The following is an 11397-nucleotide window of genomic DNA, read 5'->3' as shown; positions in this document are numbered from 1 at the left end:
AGATTACACATGCATCGTCTTGGGAAGAGGATGTCAAGCCACATCAACACTTACCTGTATTAATTATTACCAGTCAATTAATCTTTGCAGTGTGAGATTGGAAAAAATACTCTGATGATGCCCTCCACATGAGTACACCAGTTTTTGATCCATTTATTTTTTGGAATAAACCTGGAGTACACAGCTGCTGATGTAATGTTCTTTCTTTATGCATGGTTTTCAAACATTTACCCTTGAAACATTATACTTTTGAGTTTCAGAATTCTTGATTATCAATATCAGTCAAAATAGAAAAATGGGTTCCCATGATGAACGTTTACGGAACCCAACATTAGTTGTCGTGGTTTCCCATTGGGTAATCCGACTGAACCGAAAAACGGTTACCATGAATTTCCGAAATCCTCAGGCCTGCTCCTGAATTATTTAAATTTTTGCAGCATTTGTTTATAATTGTATGTATATGTTGTTTGTGTTATTATCATATTCAATTGAATAAGTAGACCATTTCGGAATTTGAAATTTGGGACTCTCTCAATGCATAATGGGATTCATACTTTTCTGATCAGTGAGTCCCTTGGACTCGCTGCAGGTAAACTGTAAAATGATCACTGAGAGATTTCCGCTTTTTCTGCAGTCAGTGATTGACTTCTATGCAAAGTCATTTCTCAACTTGTGTTCCGTGCCATGTGATGCCTGTTGAGTGTTGATTTACTTCATATTAAGAAACTACTGCACTAAAACATTCATTCATAAATGTATATCATATGATTTTATTTCTTTTTCTCAGTATAAATAACACGTACCCTGACTGTTCTACTCTGAATAAAAACACTTCATTCAAGCGTTAGGGAGCGATGCAAAGGGTTATGATGGAGGGGTGTTGCAAATCATGAGGACCTGCCAAGTGTTATGATAGCATTGTTTTATACATGTCCTTGGCTAGGCCTCAGTTTCAAAATCAGTCCTTGGTCCTTGGCCTTGGCCTCGGAAGCAAGTCCTTGGTCCTTGGCCTTGGCCTCGGAAAATTTCTCATGTCCTTGGCTAGGCCTCAGTTTCAAAATCAGTCCTTGGCCTTGGCCTTGGCCTCGGAGGCAAGTCCTTGGCCTTGGCCTTGGCCTCGGGTTGCCGGTCCTTGGACACAACACTGGTACGTACACACAATCTGTGGAAATATTTAGCAAGAGTATCCACATTGTGCAGAGCCAGCAGAACAAATATAGCGAAAGGATAGCAATACACACAATGTCGGAAAGATTCAAATATCATGATCCTTTGTCAGTTGTTCTAATGTCCTGTGAGGATCTTCAAGCACAAAAAAACAAAACAACCCCCTCCCCCCAAAAAAAAAAAAAAAACCCTCAAAAAAACCCACCATCTGCTCCCCAAAACTAATAGCTCTGTGGTGGCCAACCAACCAACTGATCCCTCCCCAAATGACGATCAAGCCAATGTGGCTTGTCAGCAGAATCCCAGTCAGAAATAAACATACTGTATCTCCAGTGTGTCGAAATGACATCTTTTGTGCGCGAGAGTGTGTGACCGCTCGGCAATGCAATCAATCCAGGACCAACTCAGTGCTCAGTCAATGAGCAAGCGACTGACTGTAAGGCTTATAAGGAGAATAATTGCTGTTCCGCTCCAATTGCATTCACTAGCGGCTGCAACGGGAATCAGATAAACAGCAGATGACGAGAAATGTCTTGTTGCCGCTCATTCAATGTGAATCCCTCACAACATTTCATGAGCAGCCAAGTATGAATAAGTGTTGAGCGCTGACTGCAGCACAAATGCGAGACGCACACGTGACATGATCACGGAACGTTTTTAAATGCTTGTCGTCTAATGACAAATTTGTCACCGAGCGAACGCACAGCCGTAGGAGAGAGAAAATAATGCTGCTGAGACATTGCACCAGTAACTTCCCCGACGCGCGACAGTATAGCTGCTCTCAACTGTTCCTTCAGTCTTGCTTTTTTTTTTTTTCTGGCAAAGCCACCAGTGCTTTGGTGGCATCAGAAGCCCACAAGGCAAACATCTCAAGAACCTCCGAGCTCCGTTGTCCACACTGGCAGAAGTCATTGTTTGTGTCGGCGCAGCAAATAAAGGCAAGTCTTTCTCACGGCGGCACCAACGCGTCTTTTCAGTCCTTGATCAGGTGGAACACGTGCACCGGGGGAGAAAGTGGGGCTGACACAAGAGAACGGAAAACATGTCAGATTTACTATCTGGGCAGAAGGCACAAATGGCTGTCATCACTCTTGGCCTGTTGCTGCGTGATTCGGGCATCACAAAGAGACTTTACTTTCAGCTTCTGCTCCTCTAAAATTGAAAGCACACCATGAATTCCATCCTAATGACCTCATTCAGATGACAAGAATGAAATCAGCAAGTATAAAAAAGAGGCTTTAATTTGAAGGGGTTGCACACAAAGTGAAAAGGTTGTAAATTGTCAGCGCGATTGCCACCAAGTCCCACATTGAAGAACCTGCAGGAATTCATTGCTATTTAATCTGTGTGGAAAAACTATGTGGCAGTTTAGGGGATGGGATCAGATGATTCAAAGCCAGTCACGAATGGCGGCCTCCACTTTTTCCACCGATGCTGCCGTGGCAGCAGTTTCAGCTAACTAGACAACATGTTACTATTAAAAGAGCACAGGACAGAAATGAAACATTGATATTATATTATATTATTCATTAATTGGGTGGGGGTGGGGTGTGGGTGAATTCTAAATCTCCATTCCCAGAAAAGAAATCCAATGTTTCAGAATTTATAGCTGATAAAATCCCCCCCCCCCCCCCCCCCCCCAAAAAAAAAACAAAAAAAACTTCAGTACTAAAATATGCATACTTATGTATGGTAGCTGGCACACCAATTGATGAACCAAACTAAAACCCACCTTAACAGTGGGCCAATGAAAAACGCGGATATGATGTACGACAGCACATCAATCTGAAATCCCTGCTTGAAATGTAAATAAATACAGTCTCGAAAATATTGTAGCATATTGTACTCAATCGTTTCCTCAAAATTGTGCTCTCAAATCAGACATCTAATTTCTTTCCGAACTGCAAAACAATACATTGAACTATTTTTCATGACTGTTTGTAAAACTAATTTGCATTGTTTTGCCTCTTCTCTTGTGTCCTTTCTAGCCGTTATTATCCATCCATAATGTCAAAAAAATAGTCTCATGTGAGATGCGTTAGGACATGCACAATTTTCTCTATTCACACATTTCGGACACACTTCCCCGTATTTGTAAATGTACTATGAAAGTTACAAGACAAGATCAGCTCAAAGTAAACAGTTAACTGTCTTTGAATGACCTTTACTTGTTGTTGTTGTAAACGCAAAATATGATTTAAATAAAACGGTAACAACACATGTTCATAATTATTGGTTGGTCATTTCATTTCATTTGCTGCTGTGTGATTTCTTTCACATCAGACCTCATCACTGGCAAAGAAACAAGTTTGATGTCAACTGCTACAATAGAGAATTAATCAGCTGTTTGGACATACACATTGAAAGCTGCGGTTGACGGCTCCTTGACAAAGCGAGCTAAATTAATAAGGAAATCATTTTCTGATTCGCGGCTCTCCTGATGATGTGCTCCCAAAATGGACACTTGGGAGGGAGATTGATTCATTAGAAATCTGTTGATCCCCAAGGGACCAATCTCTGGAGATATGTTTAAATGAGGAGCCTGTGCAACCGTGTTTCGCCCCTGAACTCTCAATGTCTTGCTCAGGGGCACCTCTGCAGTGCGAAGGAAGTGAACCGGCTCCACACTAAATCATCCCCAGTGAAGGGCAGAGTTTGGAATAAGAGGAGGAAAGAAGTTCCCTTCTAGGCAGGAGTTCTTTTAATTTCTTAGAGAGCAAAAATCTGAAAGATAAAGCACTAATCCCACTCCACCTTCTTGAACAGGAACAAAGCAGGAAGAGGAGGAACCCCTCCTCCTGCGCAGGTCATGAGTTGAGTGCTGAGAAATGATTCCAGTCAAAGGAGATATCCTGAGTGTGCAAGTTCCATTCATTCCACATTTCCACAAGCGCCGGTTGGTGCAAGTCAGCAACTCTTCGATTTCAACATGTGCAACCAGGAAGGATGTGACGGTGAACTCTACAGAACGGCGGAGGACTAATTTTGCGAATATACTGTAAGCCCGTTGATGAGGGGGTCAACACAGCCCCTTATTTATTTGATCAGCTGTCGGGCTGATCAAACGGTTCAAACACATCGATTGACAGAAGTTGTATGACTATGTCAGTAATGACCTGCATCTCACTTGGAGCAAGCTCGGCAATCAGTCCTCCACATCGAAGATGCACGTGAGCTAGCCGGCCTGGAACGGGCCAACACTCTGCTTGCCCCGGCAACGCTTTCCGTATCATTGACTGGAAGCGCAGCCCTGGCCTGTGCCGCGCCATCGATCTGCAGAGCCTTCAGTTACTGATTAGAGCGTCCGTTCTCTCTCAGCCCGCACGACTGTTCCTCAGGGAATGTGCTCATTGTATTAGAACTGAATTTTTAACATCAATTGTAACAAAGATGAACAATTTATTAGTGGTGTAAGGGGAGAGTTGGTTATTCTCAGATGAAATATGGATCAGATGTGGAAATATGTGACAGGATGTTTCTCCCACCTTCACAAAACTCTAGTGTGCAGGACACGTGCGTCCTGCACACGTGTGTTTCGGACAGCTGGTGTCCGAAACACACCAGCTGTCAGTCAAAATGTTTTCGCACACATGTGGCCATCCATAACAGGGGCGAAGCTTTTCTTTCTTAGTGCCATCCATTTCCCCCAATGTCTGAACTGACTGCTTGGATTCTAACTACGTTTGAGTCGTAAGTAAGTTTGAGTCAAGAATCCTGCACTTGCAAATTCTTGTATGACGGCAACCGTGTGGTCAGGCTATGAAAATCCTTTCGATGTCATCTTGCCTCAACATTGTTGAAGTTATACTTTGATTAAGTTGGTTTGCCCCTGTGCAGAAAACGTGCCTAAAACACGTTGGCTTGGTCAGAACAATTCACACTTGTGGCCATTCTCAATCGTTACTGGAAGCAATTCTCGATTAACGTTTCTATCCCGTCGGTTGTCTGACTTGAACTTTTTCACCAGTAAAATCAACCAGTACTCATACTGTACATGTTGTGTCAGCCAGTTCACACGGAACATAGTGAGTCAGCAACTTATTTACATCTTCCTGACAGGATGAGCTATTTGCCCTTACAGAATGTGTTCACGAGATCCTACGGAGAAGCTCGTCTTTGCATTTAACGGTAGAACCAATTCAGTATTTATTTCACGGAGTTGCGCATCCCTAAAACTCGATGCACTGCGTTACAAGACTTCGATTTGGTGCAAGCCCCGCAGAACGGGCATGTTGAAATCGCTAAAGTACAATTGGACTGAGTTGAATGTGATGTCAACACACACAAAAAAAGAGATAAGCCAAAGGGGAGGGCATGCATGCATGCGGTACAGTCCCTCTCACGCTTTTTTACTTCTAATTGGCTCTAATGACGGCCTCGCTGGGCCCTCCGTTCAAGTCTAATCAGAGCAGGTCCAGTTGGACCAAGATTTCAGTAAACAATTGCCGCAAACGGATCTGTGGTCATCATGCTACAGTTTTCACTGTAAATATGTCAACAGGAACAATCAGCAGGAATGTCCCGGGGCAAAGTAGGACTAGGGGGGAAAAAAATCTTTACAAAGAGTTCAGTGATAATGCAAGGCTTCAAATAAGATGTTTCAAAGCCCAAGTTGCAGGCCAAATTTTGCATTAAATTAGAGAGTCGCTTCTCAAATACAGTGAATGATTTGCAAAACTGCCTTACAATATCTCATTGTGTTGCACATTATTATTCGTGAAGTCGAACACATTGCTCAAGTGCAAAAATTATCTTGCATGCGTACATAAACACATCTCTTATTTTATCATGTATTTTGTATCATTAAAGACCATGACGTTAATGAATTAGCATCGAACGGGGATTCCTGTTTCAAGACTTCTGTCTGTACTTTACTGTTGCTTGAACAGTATTGGAGTTGCAAATCTTGACACCATACCCATGGCGCAGTGGGTCTTTCAAATGGTGGGCGGGGGATTTGCAGAGTGAAATCACAGACAAATTTACTGTACATGATTGTGTAGTAGGGACTGAACGAGGCTCGAAAAGCCCAACAATTAGGCGCCGGTAGAAAGGTTTCGGCTACATACACATATATGCTAAGAGAAAATGTATGTAGAGGAACAGTAACCGGATGCTGTTGTAAAATGTAAAGCTATTATCATCAGACAATTAAAACTGTTAGCATGCAGGAAAGTCAAACGCAAAAATCTATTTCACCATAGTAGCTTCACAATGACGTGAAGAGAGAAATGAACTTGCCGATTATGCATGCCCAGCAATCAGACAACACGATGAACTACTTCCCCCTACCTGCAAAGAACACGCGCACGCAGACCCACACACGCAACCTACCTCCACTAGGCTGTCTCCTGGTTGAACCAGACAGCGGTGCAACCTGATCTGGGCCTTGATGACAAATAGTCACCAGTCCGAGACGAGACCAAGGTGACCGCGGTTACAGGAGAGCTACACACATACACACTGTGCCCCATCAGCAAGCAGCAGTGTTGGACTGGTTCGTATTGCGCTAATCAGCACATTTTCCTATGAAAACGTCAATGAAAGAGGAGTGCACCCCCCCCCCACCCCTTATACAGAGCTCTCACTCTTCATTGTGGCTCAGCTATGTCTCTCCGACCTTCATTTCCATTCTTTGCAGCTTCCCGTTCATTTATTCAGCTGCTGCCTTGATTTATGTGCTTCAGCGTTGTACACGTCCACACAGAGGCTGCATGTAGCAGTCGCAGCTCTGCAAGGTCAACAATTGTGAGCGTGAGTGTGTGCGTGTTATTTTTCCACGCTCTTCAGGACACGGGGTGCCAAGGGGGGAGAAATCTGAGCTCTCGACCAGAACCCATATAAAGACAGACGGAGAGCAACACTAGATGTGGTCGGATAACATCAAAGCTTCAGAATGCGAAGCGAATAACGTGGATGTAATCATGGCATTTCATACTAAAGCCGTTTCTCGAATGAAAGGAAGAATCGTGTCTGAGTTTGATATCAGATTCCTATCTGATAAACAAAACGAGCTGTTCTCTGAATTGTCAAGAGCCGCCTTTCTGTGCGAGAGCACAAATATACACTTAAAGCAAGGTCACTCTCAGGTGTCGCGGTTTTGCATCAGAATCATTATACGAACCTTGAATGTCTAAAATTGGCTTTGAGAAAGCTGCAGGGGTTCCTGAGCATCGCTCTTGGGAACTCCCTATCTGCCTCAATTTGTCTTTTCGCACAGTCGTGTTCATTTATGCGGTTGTTTCATTTCTTCGCTCTCTGCCCTTGACTTCCTCACGGTGCAAACCTTGAAATCATTTGACCGAGTGGGTGGCCATTAGCAGTTAAGACAAGTTGGACGACTAACTTTCGAATCTCTTTGACGAGAATGGCAGATTGCTCGCGCGATGGGAAGGACATTAACATCGAACGTCAACCAAAAGGCAGGCTCGGGAGATTTTCATCCCTTGAGACTGTTCTCTGCCCTGAATCCACCAACAGATGGTGCTGGTGCACAGTCAATGCAGCACTATTCGACCAAGCTCAAAACAATTCTTTTTCATGAGGGATGTGCAAACAGGTGCATGTAAAGCAGAAAAGCAGTCGGGAGGTTATTGTTTAATAACAGCAAGGAATAAAGGATTACCACTGGCCAGGGACAGCTTCTCTGGGAACTCATTTAAACTTCAGGCAGACGCGTTTGAGTCCAACTGAGGAGCGTTGGCTCCTTTGTCACTAAATGCCCGTTTCAGCTTTGACTGGCTCTTACTTTGATAGTGTAAAAATCCCTGTCACCTAAAGCCTGTTGTTCACACAGCCAAAAGCTGTGTGAACTTCTGATTCATCCTCTGTGGCAATGTATTAATTCTCAGGGAAAAAAAAGAATAATCAGGAGACATTACACGACGAGCATTGGTGAATGACATAATAAGAAAATCAATTCCAGATGGAGGACAGCTGAGTGATACAGGCATTAGGTGTGTCTCCGTGGACAGCCCAGCTGATATTGAAAGCGAGATTTATCGCAATTGCACGCACGTGCACAGACCTCAGAAGCCGGTTGTCAAGGCAACAGCTACGGCAGGTCAAAAAGAGGCACAAAAAAGCAATACATGAAAAGATATGGATGTGTGGATGCAGGCAAACACACAAGCCTGCACACTGCAATTAGCAAGATCAGAATAAAAATTGAAGTCTAATGACTGCTTACTCATGCCACCTTCCACTTCTCTCCATCAGGCTTTTCACAAAGCTACGTGTACAACCAAATTATCACACAGAATGCTTTTTGTCACTGTAATGATCCATTATACAGCTGATTGTATACTTGCATGACACACCAGTATTGTATCACTGCATTCAACTCCATCATCACAGGATGATGAAGGTCTCCCATGAAGGACCGCTTTGTTTCAACGGGTAAATACGCCATCCTAACATACACGCAGCCACAGAGTGAGTTGGAAATAGCTCATCTGAGTGTAAATTATTCATCAATTAGTGTGTAAGGCGCTGCATGGTATCAGCGAGACCACAGGGGGCAGCATTGCACAGAGAAGAGCTGCAGTGCAGTAGAATGAGCTCATCACTCTTCTCCCGCACTGGATCTGTAATCCCCCCACCACCACCATCACACTAACCCCCTAATCCCTCTCCTCCCCTTGCTCACCATTACATAAGTTAATGCAGCACACACCCTCATTATTCTGCAGGCGGGCGCTGTGAGGAGATGCGAGGGAATACAGGATGCCATTAAAAGTCAAATGAGAGCCCAAAGAGGCACGAAAAGAAACCCTGGTTTGAGATTCCCAGTTTTTCGTCACGTGCTAACCCCCCCACCCCCAAAAAAACAACAACAACAAAAACAGCATATTTGGAAATCTTGGAGCTATGACTGAGATTGCGACTTGCAGTGGTTTCTGGCATGTGCAATACCTGCGGGCTGCTTTGGGCGTCACAACGTAACCCGAATTTACATTTTAAAAATGGCAATGTGAAATGACATGACAAGGCTGTCCTCGCACATGGTGCCACTGAAGCCAGGACCACCCCAGGCAGTGTGCCTGTTCTTCCCCACCATAATCAAAGTCAACATAAAAAGCGATGTCTCTATGGGGCATCATTCTTGTGCATGAGAGTAACCAAACCGGCACCCTTCCATAATGACCATTTCAAACAGTGTCAAGACTAACGAGAACAGTGTAGATACTGCAGCAGGGATCCAGAAGAAAGAAAGCCTGCAGCAGTCGGAGACCGGCTGTTGGTTCACAAGCTGGCCAAATGTAGTCATTATCACTTTTCAAGAAAAAAAAAAAACTGGCAATTGCAAGTGGCAAACACTTTGCACATGCACAACAAACTAGCTACTATTAGTTTGGACTGCATTGTTACGCCATAATAGTTATGCTTGGCTATGCTGATTAATCATACAAATATTTTCAGACATTGGCTGAAAAATAAGACGCACATTAAAATGTTGTAGGAAAGGAAAAAGGTGCATAAGGAAACAGCCAGCGGATCCTCAGTGTAGACCTATTTTCCACCAGATAAGTATATGCATGAGTGCATCAGATCGTACAAGTAACAAATGTTCCTCTCGAGATACCAACGCAGGATTTCGAACCACTGTGGTTTCCTCAACACATAAACACTATCATTTGACAGAAACATGACTATAAATTTGAATTCACACCAATTCCACAAGCGCAATGCAAAGGCAAATCAAGAACCGCCATTGCGGCCGCTTCACGTCAGAATCCAGCTGACATTTCTGACCAGGATACGGCTTCCATCCGAGACATGTCGAATCTTTTCCACCGCAGAGACTATTTTTCACTCACCACAGCGGAACCGGAGGCTCGCTTTGGCAGATCACCGCATTTCCATTACAAGTAGTTCCTCTTCATACCCTCCTCGCCCCCTTCCCCTTTCTCAAAAAGCCTGTTCGAGTCAGAGCAACAAAGCAAAAGATCAACAACCTTGCCGCCTGCTCTCATTGATCAACTACTCTCCGGTATTAGCGTCCCTGGAGGTCTTTCTTGTAAGCCATTTACCGATGAAGCAGTGCTGACAGGTCAGTTTAGCATTCCAGGCCCTTCACAAGAGACTTTACTTAACATGCTGCTTTACTCCTCTGTCCCCTGACACGTTCACCGTGGGATAAGGTGGCACCGGTGCCGCCTGCTCGAGAGCCGCACAATAAATAAGTAATGCTTACTGACATACTAGAAATAAGACTGGTATCAGATGCAGCCCGGTTTCTATGGAGTCCCGTCTGGGTCAAAAGTTAACACCGGCTTATTTTTAGCAAGGGAGCTTAAAACACTGTCAGAAGGCGAACACCTCAGAAACACATTTTCTCCTTCAGTCGCATGAAAAAGTGTGGGCCAACTTTTGATTGTTTCTGCTCAACGTACACTCCTTTTAAACGATATCCTTGCCAAAACTGTTGTGCAATTTAAAAGCACCACCCTACCCACAATCCTGTGCGACGACGGCAGCAACTGTGATTGGTGGAGACATTGTGCATGATTGTTCTTCTGTATTGAATAGTTTTAATTATTGTTCATGTTAGGAAGGCTTCATGATCCAGAGAGATCATGATCGCAAAATCATTGACCTCCTCTGTCACCACCACCTTATATGGTAAATTAAAGACCTTGACCATGATACGGTGTACAGTACCATTATTGACGCTGAATTATTATGCAACACTGGGAACTTAATGTCCATGTATAAACAAAAATAATAAGGTCGGATTAGCCCAAACAACTAAAATGAGCATTTCCCTACAAATTCATTGATAAGAAGACATTTGAATGTAGCAGAAAAAAGAAACAAGGAATTGTACTTAATATGTTACAGTTGATAAATTGGACACTGATTTGAAATCATTTCTGTTTTTGGGGATGAAGTTATATTTTGTTCAGTCAGAGATATTTGAAGACCAGAATGTATTCATGCTACACAATGTGAAGCAAAGCTCAAGGTTAACAACAACAGCAACAAATAAACAGACTTTAAGCTCATGGTAAATCATTTTTGATGTTTTTGATTAGGGGAAACTGTCAAAAGACCAAGATAATGTCTATAATAATTACTGTATATCTTTACACGCTGTGATAATATATTCCTGCATAGGAAAGCAAAATGTTTTGAGCGATGCACAGGACATGCCACTTCGCTCTGTCACTTGAGAAGTGTCTGTCCAGACTGCTGTGGTCAGTCAGAAAACAACCAGCACTCCTGATG

The 11397-nt window shown here is 43.4% G+C and overlaps 1 protein-coding gene across 7 annotated transcripts in view; it reads right to left on the bottom strand.

Annotated features, from left to right (window-relative positions):
• The window catches only part of iqsec1b (IQ motif and Sec7 domain ArfGEF 1b), a 108858-nt gene that overhangs the window by 31213 nt on the left and 66248 nt on the right, over positions 1-11397 (bottom strand). The gene's annotated exons all lie outside the window — the stretch shown is intronic.

Source organism: Hippocampus comes, unplaced genomic scaffold (assembly GCF_001891065.2).
Source record: "Hippocampus comes isolate QL1 unplaced genomic scaffold, H_comes_QL1_v1.1 scaffold283, whole genome shotgun sequence".
Classification (NCBI taxonomy): domain Eukaryota; kingdom Metazoa; phylum Chordata; class Actinopteri; order Syngnathiformes; family Syngnathidae; genus Hippocampus; species Hippocampus comes.
The sequence above is the reverse complement of the archived record's forward strand: the minus strand, read 5'-3'. Positions and strand labels throughout refer to the sequence as shown.